This window comes from Podarcis pityusensis (genome assembly GCF_964106645.2).
Source record: "Podarcis pityusensis genome assembly, chromosome: 2".
Lineage (NCBI taxonomy): Eukaryota > Metazoa > Chordata > Lepidosauria > Squamata > Lacertidae > Podarcis > Podarcis pityusensis.
In genome coordinates, this window is record NC_138029.1 from 39,640,562 (window position 1) to 39,657,944 (window position 17,383).

Consider the following 17,383-nt stretch of genomic DNA (forward strand, 5'->3'; position numbering starts at 1 on the left):
CCTTAGGACTGGACTGCTGGATTAATTGAGAGAATATTATGCATTATAAATCATTTTAGGGGGGAAACCCCCCACAAAACAAGTGCAAAGTAGTTAGCAGCATAACTAGTAGCACAGCAAGCAAATGCCAGGTTTATTCTATCCAGTGCTTCCCCCCCCCTAAAAAAATGTTTCTCATTTTTCTACTCATATTGAAATACTGCCCCTTAATGAGGCCAAACTTAGATTCACAAAACATTTAGGGGTATGCGTCCCCCCCAGAAAAAAAGCATCGATTCTGTCTATTACAACTACTATAGAACTATTATTTATCCCAAAAACTTGCACAGAGCATTTTAAAATTGTATGCATGTGTTCTGTTCTTTACACACACAAAACACATTGAACTGATTCCCCACCCCGGTTATAGTTTAATAACATTCTCCTGTAATGGCACAAGAGGCAGTTGTGGTTTTTTTGTCTGCTGTGCGGGATGCAGGAATATACGAGCGATCTGCTCAGCAGACGTTGGCCTCGTCTGCAACATTCCAAGACAAACACCAGGCCGCCCCCATCTTCTGCCGGTTGCTCCCTGTCCTACAATTCACAGCTCGTGACTCAGAGGAGGGCAGCGACAAACACACAAAATGCCAAACTAATTATTTCGCTTTGTCAGCTCGGTAAAAAGCATTATTATTTTGGTAGGAGGCTGTGTTTTCATAAAGAAAGCCTTTGAGAAAACAAAACAATTAAAAAAAAAAACCTCAGTGACCTCTCTCTCTCTCTCTGTGTGTGTGTGTGTGTGTGTAGAGCTTTGGTTGAAATTGCCAAGTCATCAAGAACGCAGGTGCAGTTTATGACCCCTGCTGTTTGGACACTGCGATGCTGGGCTGCCTCATCCACACACACTCCCATTCCTATTTGGTTAGAACTAAGGAATGAGAAATGAAAACACGCAATGGGTCCGAAATCTCTGCTTGAATGAGCTGACAAGTTGAAGATGGTGAACATCTATACCAGCTTGTGCCAAAGGAGCTTGATGATGATGATAAGTTTTTAAGGAGCACAGTTTGGAGCCAAGTTTTCCTTTGGTTAAAAAAATATCAGTGACCATCTTCTCTGGTTTTACTGACACACTCAGAGTTTTACACTTTATTCTTGCTCTTCCCCACTTTACGTTAATGGGAAGAAACCATTATCCATGTCTGCAGGATTGAATACGCAGTGTCTGTCACTGGGCACCCGAGAAGCTCTGAAGAGGATAGGCATCTTGCACAAATATCACAAAGACACACAGAGAACGATTATGAGTTCCTCTTTATTACTTGAATGAAGACTATGCTGGATGTTCTCCCGTTTTGATTTTTAAGTAAAAGCAATGGTTTTGGTAATGCTGAAATATTTTTCAGAAAGCTCTTAGAATATTCATATTCTTATTTTAAATTGTATGCCTTTTCCTTTCTCCCCTTTCATCACATGGATGATTCTAGTTATTTGGGGATACAGAATGGGATAATACCATGATTCTATGTACAGTGGTGCCCCGCAAGACGAATGCCTCGCAAGACGGAAAACTCGCTAGATGAAAGGGTTTTCCGTTTTTTGAGCTGCTTCGCAAGACGAATTTCCCTATGGGCTTGCTTCGCAAGACGAAAACGTCTTGCAAGTTTGTTTCCTTTTTCTTAACACCGTTAATACAGTTGCGACTTGACTTCGAGGAGCAACTCATAGAACGCAGTGTACATAGTAGCCTTTTTTTGAGGTTTTTAAAGACTTTGGTGATTTTTGAAGCTTTTCCAAAACTTCTTTTGCAGCCATTTGGTAAGTTAAGCTTTTAAAACTTTTTTTGGGGGTTTTGGATTTGGGGTTGGGGTGTTTGGAATTCAAGGACTTGGTGTTGGGGAGGGGTTTGCAAGAATCTGGAAGCTTGTGTGTTTTTTTCTGCATTTTTATGATTTTCTGTGACCATTGGGGCACTCTGCTGTTTTTTTAAAAAAATTCTGGATTTGAATTTCTGTGTGCTGGGTGGCTGGGGGAACAGTTGGGGAGGGGTTTGCAAGAATCTGGAAGCTTGTGGTTTTTTTTTCTGCATTTTTATGATTTTCTGTGACCATTGGGCCACTCTGCTGTTTTTTTTAAAAATTTCTGGATTTGAATTTCTGTGTGCTTGGTGGCTGGGGGAACAGTTGGGGAGGGGTTTGCAAGAATCTGGAAGCTTGTGTGTTTTTTTCTGCATTTTTATGATTTTCTGTGACCATTGGGCAACTCTGCTGTTTTTTTAAAAAAATTCTGGGTTTGAATTTTGAAATGCTCTTTACAGTATGTGTGACTTTAAAGAGCACTTAATAAACTCTTGTTGTACCAAATTTGGCTTTGTTTGGACTTTTTTTGACCATAGGAACACATTAATTGATTTTCAATGCATTCCTATGGGAAACCGTGCTTCGCAAGACGAAAAATTCGCTAGACGAAAAAATTCGTGGAATGAATTAATTTCGTCTTGCGAGGCACCACTGTATCCAGGCCAACCATACTTGGCCAAGCGGCACTGAGAGGCACAAACAGGGTGTCACCTTTCCATTTCCCCATAGGGGGTGAAATGGGATGGGCCATTCCTGGTGGGAGGGAAGTATGTGCAGCCTGGGGTGATTTGCTTGAGGGGATTGTTTGCTGCGGCGATGAATGATGTTCCAGGCATATTGATTCACATTTTGTGATTTATTCATTGCATTTATTGTACCCACATCTTCTGCTGGTTTATTTATTTATTCTTTATTGCATATTTTTTCTTCATTGAGGCGTGTTGCTTTTACAGTCCTACCTTGGCTCCTGAATGCCTTGAGAGTTGAATATTCCATCTCCCAAACGATCGAAAACCGGAAGTGAGTGTTCCGGTTTTTGAATGTTCTTTTGGACGCTGAATGTCTGACAGGGCTTCTGATTGGCGGCCAATCGGAAGCTGTGCTTTGGTTTCCAAATGTTTCGGAAGTCGAACGGACTTTTGGAATGGATTGTGTTCATTGTTATGAGCTGATTTGAGCTTAACTTGGTTCTTGGAAAAGCGCCATAAAAAAATTAAATCAAGTCAAGTCAAGTCATGGCGATCCAGGGAAATGTGAGGGAGAGGCATATGTGGTGAAGTCCCCCCACCCACAATTTCTCTCCACTGTTCTATTGTGATATTCACTCAGTCCATGGGGGAGAGGATGTACAGGTTTGGTAAAAGAACAACCTCCCACTTGGGCATCCAGATGGTATATGGGATTTTTGGCACAGATCTCACAAATGTTGCTTTTGCGAAGTAGGACAGGCCAGAGGAGCAAATGCATGTTAAACCCCACCATCTGTCCATATTTAATTGAATGCTATAACCAGGTGTCCCATACAAGGAATCTAAGTAGAGGTGATGCATAAGCATCATGAGGCTGCTTTTCTTCCTTTGGAAAGGGAAGAATAAACTGCCAAAAACATTGCCAGTAGAGAACGACAATAAATCATTTTAATGCGGCGCTAGATACAGTTTTGGAAGAGGAAGAAACCAGGTGATCCAGCTGCAAGTTTAAATAGTTTGCAATTTCAATGAGGTAATGTGGTTTGAAAAAAACCGTACCTCTGAAATGATGTCTGGAGCTCATTCCTTGCAACAACTCTCATCTGTTGGTCCACTGAATAAACAGCCCACTATCCCAAACCTTTGCTGGAAACAAAATTTGGTGGTCTTGTCCCTCACTGTAATTAGCCCTCTCAACAGCTGAAAGCCTAGTGGATCTAAATTGCAGTTATAAGACCACACAGGGCCCTTAAATGATCTGGAGATACACTGGGTTGGTGTGAGACAGAAGCAGAGTAGGCTTCTGTGCTACAATTAGCAAACAATTAGAAGGGCCAGGTTCATTCTTTGAGCCCTGGTGTAATGGTTCTAGGGGTTGCTCGTGCGTAAGCCGGTGTAAACACCTGGCTGGGTTGCCTGAGTGAACCTTTTCTGTCCGGACAGCCACTCACCCGTGGCTGTCTCAATCGCTGGCAGAATCCGTCAGTGGGCGTTTCTTAAACTTCTTCCAGCAAAGAAGCTCTTTGACGCCTAGTCTCCTCCTACTCTCTCTGCGTGAAAGCCTTCTGCGCAAGGAGGGCGTAGGCAGCGGAGGACCTCTACTCTCCCCGCTGGTCCCCGGCAAGGAGTCATGGGACCGCCTTGCCGCTTCCCCCATCTGCCCCCCTTCTCCACTGGTGCTACGCTGATTCTCTTCCCCAGAAGATGGGCTGCCTCTCCCAATCCCGGGACGCTCTCTGGAATCCCTCTGGATTTTGCTCTCTCCCTCCGGCACTGATGGCAGTTCCCTGACACCTGGACTGGTCAGAAGAATGGCAAAGTCAGATTGAAAAAATCCAGTTTCCAAGCAAACGGCAGCGATGAGGAGGGGAATTGTGCTACAAGGGTCATTCATACAAGTACCCATACAAGCACTCGCTTGTATTGTTACCCTTGAACAAACAAATAAAAGGCCTTTGCCCAGCACGTGCTTCTTTCTGGTCTTTCTGGCTTGGAAGGTCTACAATTATTCACCCCTGACCTTTCCCAAACCGAAAAGTTCTGTATATCCATTGCTGGGCTCTTGTCCTGCAGTCAGTTTCCACCGGGCAAGAAGAAACAGCCAACACAACACAAGCTTTTTGTAACAGTTTGAAGCACCTGCGCTCTGGATGCAGACACCCTTTAGCCGAATCAGTGTGTCACACACACAAGCTCCCCTGTTCATTTTCTGTGCTCTGCAATATCAAGGAGACACCGCTTTCAGCACATCTGCTTTCCATTTCCCTGGATTCTGCCTCCTCTCTGCTGTTGCTGCACGGTTACTAAAATGGTAATTTAATCTGTTCCTTTTCCTCTTGTACTCATGCAATGAAAAAAGTGATCATGACTATGCTGGATGGAGCTGAAATTCACTGGCGGAATAATGTTTTGCCACAGCTGAAGCAAGCACTATACACATTATTTTTAGGTGCGTCCCTAGGATGATTGAAGTGGACACCTTAATGCCATGTGATGAATATGTGTTTGCAGCTATGTGTATCACAAACATAAATTTGTCAGGGATTGGTTACAGAAGGGGAAGGGAGACTTAAGGCTTGCGGGATCTACTTAGTTCCTCCACCCTAGAATCCTGAGGTCTACCAACTGGAGCAAAGTACAAATAGTGGCGTACATGTGCTAGGAATTAGGGAATAGGGTGCTTTTGAGCGTATGCTAAGCCCAGGAATCTTTTTATCAGTACCATGCTAACACATTCTTTAATACAAACCCCCACCCCTGGTTTCCCCTCCCCCTCCAGCATTCGCCTCCCTCAATCTAATTCATTTGCGGGAGGAGTTTGATGCTATTGTTGTACAGTTGGGAATCAGAAACACTTCCTGATCTACTGCAAATTACCCAGAGATTTTCCCAACAGCTACCCGTCAGGTGCCAATACCCCTTAAGCAATATGTAGAGATTCAGAAGCAAAGCATGATGGATGTTGAAAGCATTTCCCCATGCTTCTAATTCTTAGCACTGGTGGAGGAAGGTGGGTGCAGGGGGGGCATCGCTCTGGGTGTCATCCCTGAGCGGGGGTGACATTCGGCGCACAGCCTGCCCGCGACTCAGACTCCCACACCTACCTCGAGCCGTTGGGGGAAGGGGGGGAGCTGCTGCGCTGCTTTGACGGTTCCTTCCTCCCCTCTTCCTGTTCGCCTGCCTCCTTCCCATCCTCTTCCCTGCCTCCCTGCCTCCTCCAGCCGGGACCATGGCGCAGCAGCTCCCCCTTCCCCTGGTGGCTGGTGGTAGGTGCGAGAGTCACGGGCGGGCAGTGCGTCATTGCCCCGTGCACCCAGCTGGAGGAGGCAGGCAGGCAGGGGAGAGGATGGAAAGGAGGCAGGCGAGCGAGAAGATCGGTGGGTGCGTGTGCGGCTATCCTGCTCCTGGGAGGGCACCCTCCGTGCCCCTCGGGAGCGCCCCCACCCTGGGCAGCGCGGGCATATGCTCCGCCACTGATTCTTAGGCAGGAAGATGGCAATGAAGGCTAGCTTTGGATGGTTGGGCATCTGAAGCAGAACATGCAAGCAATGCCCCTGCATGATAACAAATATAAGAATTAAATAACTGGCTGTTTGTTGTTCCCTAATGACAAACCATCACCTCCTGCCTTTGACAGCTGCCTTGGTTTGCTTCATGGCTGGTTGGATCTGGTGTCCACCATAGCTCTTGGCTTGGGTTTGTTTATTGCGTCCCTTGAGCTGATGGGGGAGCCCTTGACGAGAATTCTGTTTCTCACAATGTGTGTTTACAACTGTAGCAAACATTGCTTTGTGGGTGTGGCTGCATCCGGAAAGGGAAGGTGCCATCTGTGAAATGCTGCGTCAGTGAAGCATGCTACGATGCAATATTAGTAAATCTCACCAATTGCTTTAATTGTGCTTGGCCACAAAACAATTCACAGCCTAACCCATACGTTAAACAAACACAAGGGTTCCCATTCCCTTGAGCATAGCTCCGATGAAACATGTTGTTTATAATGTGCTTATTTGCTGATTGGGAGGTCAAGCATGTTTGACATTCCCAGCTCTCTCTTAACTAGGATCTGCGCTTTGCTATCAGGCCCATCTCCCACCCTGCCCTCACCCACAGAAACCACATTTCCATTTTCTAGTGAAATGTTTACAGCTTGGAAGTTGCAGAGATAATTTTAACCATCTGCCTTACCTCCAAGAAGGGAAAGTTTTAATTGTTTGGTTTTTTTGTTTTTTTTATTTTAAAGAATGTCCTTTTAAAAAACTTCAGCTCCTTTTTGACACTTTAGGATCTACAAATTATGTGACTGTTTACTTTAAGCATCTGGATGTAGAAAACAGTCATTGATTCAAGGGCCCCAGGAAAGTAAACAGTGCAACACCCGCCAGTCACTCAGTTGTCACATGCAATTGGAGGTGACACAAGAGATTGCATGCCAAATACCTTGGCAGTTGGCAGGCACGTGCTCTTGTCCCACCAATGCGGGTACAAGAAGGGTGATGGCGGAACAAACCTGGTTTTTATCTCCCACCAGGCCTGGCCTTATATGACGAAAATACAAGATAGCCCCTCTGGGTTCTTTTCTGCATTATGGGCTGGGCTATCAGTGTGGCACATATAAATACGTATACCAGCACTAAGGAAGAATATCATAGCCTCCAACTTTCCTCAGATGAAAAGACATTTCTCACTCCCTCACAACTAATCATCCTCCACCCACCCCCCATTTTTGTTGCCACCGCTGCAGAACATTTCCTATCCAAAGGGAAAATGTCACCACCACTTCACACAGCAAACACAACCTCCACCATCCTGAGAAAACCCCGTAATCTCAATTTTATTTTATTCTTTGGTAGATTTACAAAAAGAAAAACACACACCAATATATAAATTTTAGAAAGGGGCAAGATTAGACACAGACACATGACGTATACATTTAAATCAAGTCTTCTTGCACTCGGCTCTGCTCCGCCTTTCTTTCTGCCCAGGGTAGCCCTGCCCTCTGCCTGCCCCTGGTGCTTCAAATGGGGTTGAACCATGGCGGTGGGAGCCTCACTTCCTCCTTGCCTGTTCTCCAGCAGTCATTGGGGGAGGCTGGCAGCAGCGGCTATGGAGAGGCCATGGAAAAGCAATAGGATGCTCCCTCACTGCCGCCACCACTCAGGACAAGCACCATCTCCTCCTCCTCCTCAAGCTTGATGGCAGAATCACTAGCAGGGGAAATTGGGACATTCCAGGATGAAATCAGAAGCTGGGATGGCTTTTGTAATTCCAGGACTGTCTGTGGGAAATCAGGACTCTTGGAGGATATGGAATATTTCCTCGTCCTTTCTGGGGAAGGATATTTGAGACTTGTGGGTACCCTGGGTAGTATCGCTTGTGCTATTGTGGGAGTTGCATAACTGACAGTGGAATCTGCTTGGTCGCCCACAGTTACTGGACTACTTGAGCCTCTGTGCTTAAGAGGCTTCTGATCAGAAGGCTCCAAATGCCTGCAGTTCCTCTCTTCCGATTGGGCGATCAGTGAATTGGAACACTCTGTGGACTAGCACTTTGGTGATGTGTAACCCCTGCCCGGGAATAGCGTGAGAAATGCTCAATGGCCTTTCAGCGTCACGTGTGAAAATGCCCTGTGTGTGAACTGACTGTGTTCTAAGAGATGGCCTTTAGAAGATTTACACTGATCTGTGGATCCTGCTTTAGATAGTTTTTGTTTACTCGGCATCTGCATTCAGGCTGCCTTAGCAAACTCTTGGCTTGAGCTCCTGGTAGCTCCGAGCACCCTCTCCTGTTAATCTCTACAATTGTTTGTTTTATGGTGTAGACTACTTTGCATTGTCAGGACATCATCCCTGGACAGTGTTTTCCTTGGCAGCATTTCTAGGTCTGAATCTTGGCCTCTCCAGATTTCTCGTCATTAGCAGTCAGAAAAAATGCTAAGCAGGCTCTGGCTGTTTCTGCTCACAATTTGTGGCAACTTGCAGAGGGTTAATGAATGCCTCTCCTCCCCACCCTCCCCGGATGCTTTGCATGAGGCATTTAGGGTGACAGAAAAATTGTAACCTCCTGCTCCAGAAGCAGATGATTTAACATCTCTCTGCACCCTTTATACAGTGGTACCTTGGGTTAAGAACTTAATTCATTCTGAAAGTCCGTTCTTAACCTGAAACTGTTCTTAACCTGAGATACCACTTTAGCTAATGGGGCCTCCTGCTGCCGCCGTGCTGCCACCGCGCGATTTCTGTTCTCATCCTGAAGCAAAGTTCTTAACCTGAGGTACTGTTTCTGGGTTAGCGGAGTCTGTAACCTGAAGCGTCTGTAACCTGAGGTACCACTGTAGTTAGACATATGCAGACGCTGAAACTGATTTGTAACTCTGTTTCCTTCACCAGCATATTAAACCATGGGTAGCAAATGTGGTGTTGGACTGCAGCTCCCATAATCCCTGACCCTTGATCATGGTAGTGGGGGCTGATGGAGGCTGGGGTCTAGCAGAATCTGGAAGGCACCATGTTAGTTGCCTCTGTATTGGGCAGATGTATCGATTAAGAGGTTTAAAAACCTCTTTTCAGGGCACCTTGCTCTTGCAAGGCAGCAGACAGAAAATTCCATCACAAGACCTAATAATCAGTGCCGGATTTATGTCTAGGCTAAGTAGGCTGAAGCCTAGGGCCTCTAAATCTAGGGGGCCTCGCCAGCCCTCCTGCTCCCCGGCAGGCGATCTCCCCTCTCCCAAGCCCAAGACTTCATGTGAGGACAGGGCAACTCGGGCCTCTAAGTCTAGGGGGCCTCGGCGGCCTGCTCCCCAGTTCCACAGTCTCCCCTCTCCCAAAATTGCAAACCCAAAACTTCATTGCAAGGGCAGGGCAACTTGGGCCCAGCAACTATGAGACTCAGGGCTAGCCAGTAGGGCCCAATTTGAAGCATTGTGACCCAACCTTTTTTCTTTTGTAGGACCCCAGTTCACAGTCAAAGTCCGCAAAATCTTATAGATATAAATAAAATCCATCTAGATTGCCCTGGTGCAGGGGCCCCCTTAGGAGCGGCCCGCGGGGCCCAATTTGGCCCAATTGCTCCAATTGGCTTAAGGTCAGCCCTGATGAGTTTGTGCAGGGTTGGAATGAGAAGCCCTGCACCTTCTAGGTCCCTGGTGTCACTATTCAGAGTACAGACTCAAGGACTTGTTATGGGAATAAAGGGGGGGGGCAGTGTGTGTAGGAGAGTGCCTAGCAGTGCCAAGAGATATTGATTCTGCCATTGCCCCATGCCTCTTTAGGTTGTTGCTGGACACTCAGTGTGGCATTGCCCTCATTGCAGCCCCTGTTCTGGAATTAAGAAGCTCATTGCCTCTCCCTCTTCCTGTGGAAAGCATGTAGGGTATGGTCATAGGGATAGAGAGATGCCTCTATATGCTCTGAATGTAGTGGTGAATTGGAGCTTTCAGTTTAAAGCCAGAAGAAACAACACTAGCCATTTTCTTTTTGTCTGGCCAATTTCATCATCCTCTCATCAGTGTTCACTATGTTCAGAGGAACCAGCTAAAATTAGGATTTAGGAGAGAAAAAAACTTTCCCCCAGCGGCGCTTCCCCCCACCCTGGCATCAAATCTGTACATCTATCAAGCCACCAGTGCTGGAACACAGCTAATCCCACAGTAGCTTCAAGGGGAAAGCTGCTCATATTGCTCCGAATAATTATCTGTACTCAGCCATACTGTATTGAATTAGCTAGCATGTGGCTACTATTAATCTTTCATCCATAATCTCAGCTTGCTAGGTGGACCACAGAAGACATAACTGAGGTTGCAGTCCTATACTTGGAGTGGCTTACTTTTGAGTAGACATGCACAGGATTGTAATGTGCAGGCTTACTCCTAGGTAACTGCATGTTGCTTAAACTTCAGGCACGTTTCCATTAAGCGGAAATTCGGAGAGGAACAGACTGGAATTCAGAGCCATTCATCAGCAAATTAACCTTGGAACGACTCCTACCTTCTTGCAGCGTTTACTGGACCCATCACCTAGTTATCACAGCTGGATGGCTGGATTGTGTCTTCTCTCTGGAGTGTTATCTTGGAAGAGCATAATGGAAAGAAGAGGAAGAAGAAGAAGAAGAAGAAAAAGCTCCTGTTAAGATTGCGGTTGTCTGAACAGCTCTTGGCAGGAATAACAAATCGAGGTTGCCTCTGATCCTGCCAGACTTTTCTCTTTCATTAGCACAAATGTCAGTCCAGAGGAAAAAAACAAAACAAAAAACCCAACCCCATTTACTTTGGAGATGCTCTTGCAGCCTGTTGCATATTCTGTTCTGATCTGACTGGATTGTTGGCAGAACAGGAGGAGACGGGCATAAATCACATGGGCTTTCTATCCTAGGGCATTTCTGCTCAATCTTTCGCAGCTCCAAGATCAGCTTTAAATTATTCCAGGAGGATGCTTGTTGTTGTTGTTGCTGTTGTTGTCTGATATGTTGGATACTGTTGACTTATTCCTGTTATGTTTCCGCAATAGTAGAAAACAGCCAGAGTCTTTTGCTTTTGGCAAAAAATGCTCTTCCCATTTCAGCAAAATGTTTTTCCTAGAGGGCAATGGCTGGAAAAAAATAATAGGGTTTAAAAAAAATAATTCTCTTTCCCCCTCCCAATTTTAAATAAATTGCAATCAGCTCTACAATCCATTTATTCAAACCAGATTCTCTGAATACAAGGAGGGAAAAAGCAACTACCAATAGCCTTTGCTGAACTGGTGCCTCTTAATGGCAAAAACTTCCTTCTAACTGGAACAGCATTTCTCCTGTATCTTTCTGCTGAAGATACTGTTGTCAGGGCACAAACCCTGCAACCATAGATCAATGGGTTATTACATCCATGAGTTATTACATAACTCCCAGTTTATGCTGGGTGTCAGGGAACTGCCATCGGAAGGAAGGGAGGTGAAAGGGCTCACACAGGTTGGGAGAGACTCAGCAGCTGAAGAGGGAACCAGTAGGGGGAGAGGAGGTGAGCTGAGGGAAAGTGAGCTGGAGGGATGGCTCAGAGACACTTCCAGCGAAAACAGTGGGGAGGTTTCAGGACTTCCTGTAGGGACACCCACTCCTCGCCGGAAACTGTCACGCAGAGAGTCCAGAAGACGTGTTTCCGTTAAGGAGCTTTTATGTTGGAAGCGATTCCGAAAGCAACCACTGTCGGAATCTGCCAGCGACTGACGGAGCCATGTTTAAGGGGCTCCGTTATAGACAGAGGTTTGCAAACTTGACCAAACTCTGAGGGACTTGGATTTTACACACAAGCAGCTCATCGTCCCATCACACTGGGGTTACATTACAGGCACCGTATGCATAAGTGAAATAATGTATATTTGAAACACCACTGGAAAAGTCTGCAAACACCCTCTAACCTCTGGAAACCCCTGGAAACCCCTTTAAACAACCAGCAGCACTTACCAGACGGGCATGAATGGTGGCAATAGTGGCTCTCAGTCTCCTTGCTCAAACGCTCCAAGGGCTCCTAGGATTGCACTTGCAAAGGCTTGTGGGATTGCTAGGTGCTGTTTTTACACCTTTTTTGCCCTTTCTGCGCTCTTTTAGAGCTGTTTTTGCCATTTTTAAAGTCACTTCTGGGTTCGGCGCAATGGATTATGCATCAGTTGGATGTGTGTCAATTGGTTGTTGCCCATACTTCTAAGCACCTACACACTGCTGAGTGCAATTTTGCCCATTTGTACAGTTCCTTTTAAATGTAGGGCACATAGTGCACTCTCTTAAAAAAGTGATATACATCTAGTATTAAGTTAAGAGTTCTGTGTGGGCACAACTGAGATGATAAACAGATGCCAAAGGTTACCTTACCAGCTGCACATTCACAGCCACACACATGTACTAGGCATGCCCAAGGTACACACTGCTTGTTTGGGTATGATCGCCTGCACAGTTTGCTCAGAAATCATTTTTGTCAAGCAAAACACTCATATTTTCAAAAATAAAAATGAAAAAAGCTTCAAGGTGGAAGGTATGTGTGATCAGATGTAACGTATTTGGAAAACAGCACTTTAAAAGATGTATAAATTGCAGGTGAAGCCAGTGCTATTTTTCTAGAGAAAAAAGTGTTGCCTCCCTTGTTCTCTTAGAATGGCACTTACCTGAGGTGCCGGAACTGAGTTCCTGTGAGCTCCGGCTGGAAAAAAGTCGTGGGTCAAGCACTGCCTTCTTACTGTGTTCCTATTTCCTTCCCTTTGGCTATCTGCCTGCAGTTACCTGAATACACTTTGATTCAAATGATTACAATGCTGCAAGTCCATTATGAATGAATTGTGGCTTATCCTCCTCCTTCATCTGCAGCAACGAGAGCACATGTTGCTTTATCAAAAGAGAACTGAGGCGTTTTGTACATATTACAGTGAGTGAGGTGGTAGAATTCCATTTACTGTGCCACTTCAGATTTCAGGTGTGGTTGGTGGGATGTCACATCTGAATGCTCACTCGGATAAAATAAAGTTCTTGTGTATGTAGTAAAACTCACACGGGTGAGTTTTACTAGGGACGCGGGTGGTGCTGTGTTTTAAACCACTGAGCCTCTTGAGCTTGCCAATTGGAAGGTCAGTGGTTCGAACCCGTGCAACGGGGTGAGCTCCTGTTGTCCTGTCTCAGCTTCTGCCAACCTAGCAGTTTGAAAGCATACCAGTGCAAGTAGATAAATATGTACCACTGCGATGAGAAAAACGGTGTTTCTGTGCGCTCTGGCTTCCATCACGGTGTCTCGTTGCACCAGTAGTGGTTTAGTCCTGCTGGCCACATGACCTGGAAAGCTGTCTGTGGACAAACACCAGCTCCCTTGGCCTGAAGCAAGATGAGTGCCACACCCCATAGTCACCTTTGGACTTAATTGTCCAGGAGTTCTTTACCTTTACATTTATTACCTAAAACTCACACACCACAGAATTATGCTGAGAGGAAGTGAGCATTGCCAGAGAGGAGGAGGAGGGGTTACACTGAGGACCCCTTGAGCAACAGTCCCCCAAAACTGGACATGAGACTGATAGAGGTTGCTTCAACACTGCTCTTGGATGTACATTTGGAGTAATGTGAGACGTTTCGGTCTATGTGGGTGGAACAAGCACTCTTGTTTTTCCCTGCGTCTGTAGCAACTTTCTGGGAAGTAAGGTAATGTCTACTTTCAGGAACTAGGTTAAGCCTAGAGTGGTGTAGGCTGCATTGCAGTGTTTTATAGCATCACCCTCGCTGTTGGGCTGCCATCTTAAAAGTGTCTTGGGAAGTCCTACTTGCTGAGACATCATTCACCACATTTGAGAGTTTGTGTAGCTTCGCTAATGGGGGGTCATGCACAAACGGCTCTGGTAAATACTTGGCAAAGAAATAGCTCTCCCTTCTATTCTTCAGGGCTAATAACACAGGGAATTGTTTAAGAAGGTGGATGAGATATGTCTTCACTAAATATTGATTGAAGAGCCCACAATATTTGCTTCTTTTACTTCTGCACAGCTTAAGGTGTGTGCTTGTTTGCAAATGGAGGGATCAGGTCCCCGGAGTCCTGTTATTTGTAAAGGGAACAATGCTCTTCCCGTGAGATTTCACAGGAATTAGAACAGCTCATTTACACTTGTCGGAAACCTCCCAGGAAGTGTATTTGGCCATGTGTGAGTACAGCCACTCAAGGGCAATTCCTTCTTTAGAGTTAGCTATGCACGCTTCAGTAATGAGGTGCGAATTAGCACTATTGCTGACATCTTTACTGCATCCTTCAGGACCTGGACACTTGTATATCATTCAGAGCCTTCCATCCTCAGTCACAAAATTGGAGTTCTGCATATACTTGACATCATAAACAATATTTCAGGGGATATGAGGCATGTGTTGTAGTCAGGCACATTGAATTAACTGTCAACAGACTTCTTTAGCTTTCAGGCTATAACATCTATTTGGCCTAGGAGAAAACCTGGGGTAGGCCTGGTTCAAGACCTCTGCCAGTGAACCATACAGAATCCTGTTTAACAAAACAAATTAAGCCTGCAATTCTATGCATGAGTGTTCAGCAACCTGGTACCCTCCAACTGTAGTCCATAGCAGGGGCTAATGGGAGTTGTAGTCCAAAACTTCTAGAAAGCACCAGGGAGTTCTAGAACACCATGAGGTTCTAGAATGCACTGATGGGCGTTGCAGTCCAGAGCTCCTAGAGCGCGCCAGCTGGGGACGGTTGCTTTGTACACCAACTTGTAAGCCCCATTGAATTTAATGGGACTAATTTATGAAGAAGCTTGCATAGGATTATTTTGCTACTTATGAACACGTGTGTGGAGCCTGAATTTCATGGTTAAGGTTCCACATACAACACAAGGCAAGCATAAGTTATTGATATCTAGTATGGTATGGTGTCCTCTCTCACAGTAATGTAGATGGAATAGATGCAAAGATGGCACAGAAGTCAAGTGTGTGTTTGTGCGGAGTGTATTTCCCCCAGATCAAGCAGGGAAAGAAGAAAATGAAAAGGAGTATGCTGCATTTCTCTGAAAACTTTGGTTGTTTGATTCTCTCTCTCTCTCTCTCTCTCTCTCTCTCTCTCTCTCTCTCACACACACACACACACACACACATATGAAGGAGATAGTTCAGTCTGGAGAGCATGAGATTCTTAATCTCAGGGTCATGGGTCCGAGCCCTACATTGGGTAAAATATCCCTGCATTTCAGGGATGGACTAGATGACCCTCATGGTCCCTTCCAACTCTACAATACTGTGTTTCTATTTATTCAGGCAGCCAGATAATTATTTGAATTGCCTCGTGTAATACAGGGCCATTATATTACATTGGCAATTGCAGAGTTATTTATTGTAAAATATTGTAAAAAAACAGTTACACAGCATTAAAATATAAACATCCATACTTAAAATATACAACAACACAATCCTATTAAAACACTGAAATGTAAACATGATAGTTAAAATACACAATAAAAGAATCCTAATTTTAAAAACACAGGAATCAAAACAGAAGATTCGGATCAAGAGATCAAAAGAATGCCTGTGTAAATAATAATTATTATTGGTAATTAAATTTCTATCCCGCCCTTCCTCCCAAAGGAGCCCAAGGCAGCAAGCAATACAAACATTATTATTTTTCAAATCAACTTTTCATCTAAAACATACCTATCAGGTCTTTCAGGGTGTAGTCAGAGGGAATCCAGGAATCAGGAATTGTGCCAGGGAATGAGAGGCAAAGGTCTGAGCCAGAAGTCAGAACCAAAGAACTCACTGGAACTGGGAAGACCGTAGCTGTTGCTGTACACACAAAAGCCAAGCTCAGCCAGGAAGCCCTTGATGGTTAACCCTCCTGGTCTCGGAAGGACCAATGGGCAGCCTGGGTGCCCTGGAAGATTTCCCACTCTCTGAATGTTCTGAGACAGCATGCTAAATTTATTTTTAATATTGCATTTAAATATCCAGTTTAAGAAAAAAGAGAGAGGCTACTTTAAATACATATTTTGAGTCAAAATATGTATTTTGAGATGAAGCACGCATTTAAAAATTGTTTTGAAATGCCTACTTTAATGCACAGGATTAAAAAAATGTGTAGGCGAATTCAGAAATGGAATGGAATTATGGATAAAAAACATATGAAAGTGGCACAGGAAGGAAAAAGGTCAAACTTGCCCATGCTTATAACTTAGCACTTCTTCTGTTATCCATTTACGATTTCAGAAAGTGAGGTCCGATAGGATTTAACTGTGATTGTCCTGTGCAGAATGTCATGGGCTGACTTGCAGAAATAACATGACAACCCACATTTGCACTCTAGCCCTGTTCTACTTTTCTTTTAAAACAGCAGTTGCTATAGTTCCAGCTTTGGCAGAAACGTCTTCCCAATAAATCCCTGTTTTAAAGAGGGAGCCGTTACAAGGCAGTTGCTCTGATTTCACATCACGCCGGAGCTTGGCAGGCAGCCGTCCATCTGCAGAAACCATCTCCTCTTCGGTCCTCTGAGCATTAGCAGAGTGTGCACAGCTTTTCACACTGGAGAATTATCAGCACAGATGCAACGTCCTTAAATTGCTTTTTATGGCTTTTAAAGACAATGGGGCATTATTGCAATGCAGGATGGAGCGAAAAAGCCAAAAAGCCAAAATGCTTCAGCTCTGCAGGTACACACAACGAATGCCAAAGAACCCAATGCAAAGCTGCTGGTCCCCGCCCCGATTTCTTGATATGTTTGGTTTTCATTTTCTGCCTCAGTCCCACCCCAGCACTGCCACATTTCTTCATAATACAATAATAATAATTTATTATTTATACCCCACTCATCTGGCTGGGTTTCCCCAGCCACTCTGAGCAGCTTCCAACAAAATATTAAAAATACAATAAAGCATCAGACATTAAAAACTTCCCTAAACAGGGCTGCCTTCAGATGTCTTCTAAAAGTCAGATAGTTGTTTATTTCCTTGACATCTGATGGGAGGGCGTTTCACAGGGCGGGTGCCACTACCGAGAAGGCCCTCTGCCTAGTTCCCTGTAACTTTGCTTCCCACAGTGAGGGAACTGCCAGAAGGCCCTCGGAGCTGGACCTCAGTGTCTGGGGGTGGAGATGCTCCTTCAGGTATACTGGGCCCTCCCCCAAGCTTCCCCTGCTCCCTTCAGCATTCGCACGTAAGAAAAGTGAAGGATGCAGAAGTTCCTCCTTGGTCACGTGTGATTTCTTGGGTAGAACCAGCCCTTCCTCCCCCACAACACTTCACACTGGCTGACCGGCTTGAAAAGAGAAAAAGGGGAATGCATGGCTGGGCCCTTGGAGACACAGGTCCCAGGAATCATATGTCAGAACCAGAGGTGGGTTATAGGGAAACTTTGCCTGCA

The 17,383-nt window shown here is 45.2% G+C and overlaps 1 long non-coding RNA gene across 1 annotated transcript; it reads right to left on the reverse strand.

The window, feature by feature from the left end:
• Nucleotides 1-7,350: 7,350 nt before the first annotated feature.
• On the reverse strand, nt 7,351-15,819 carry LOC308470737. The gene is made up of 3 exons (XR_013982615.1): nt 15,683-15,819; nt 10,516-10,595; nt 7,351-7,734 (listed from the first exon to the last, which is right to left on the reverse strand). It is a non-coding gene; the product is annotated as an uncharacterized lncRNA (long non-coding RNA).
• Nucleotides 15,820-17,383: the final 1,564 nt, after the last annotated feature.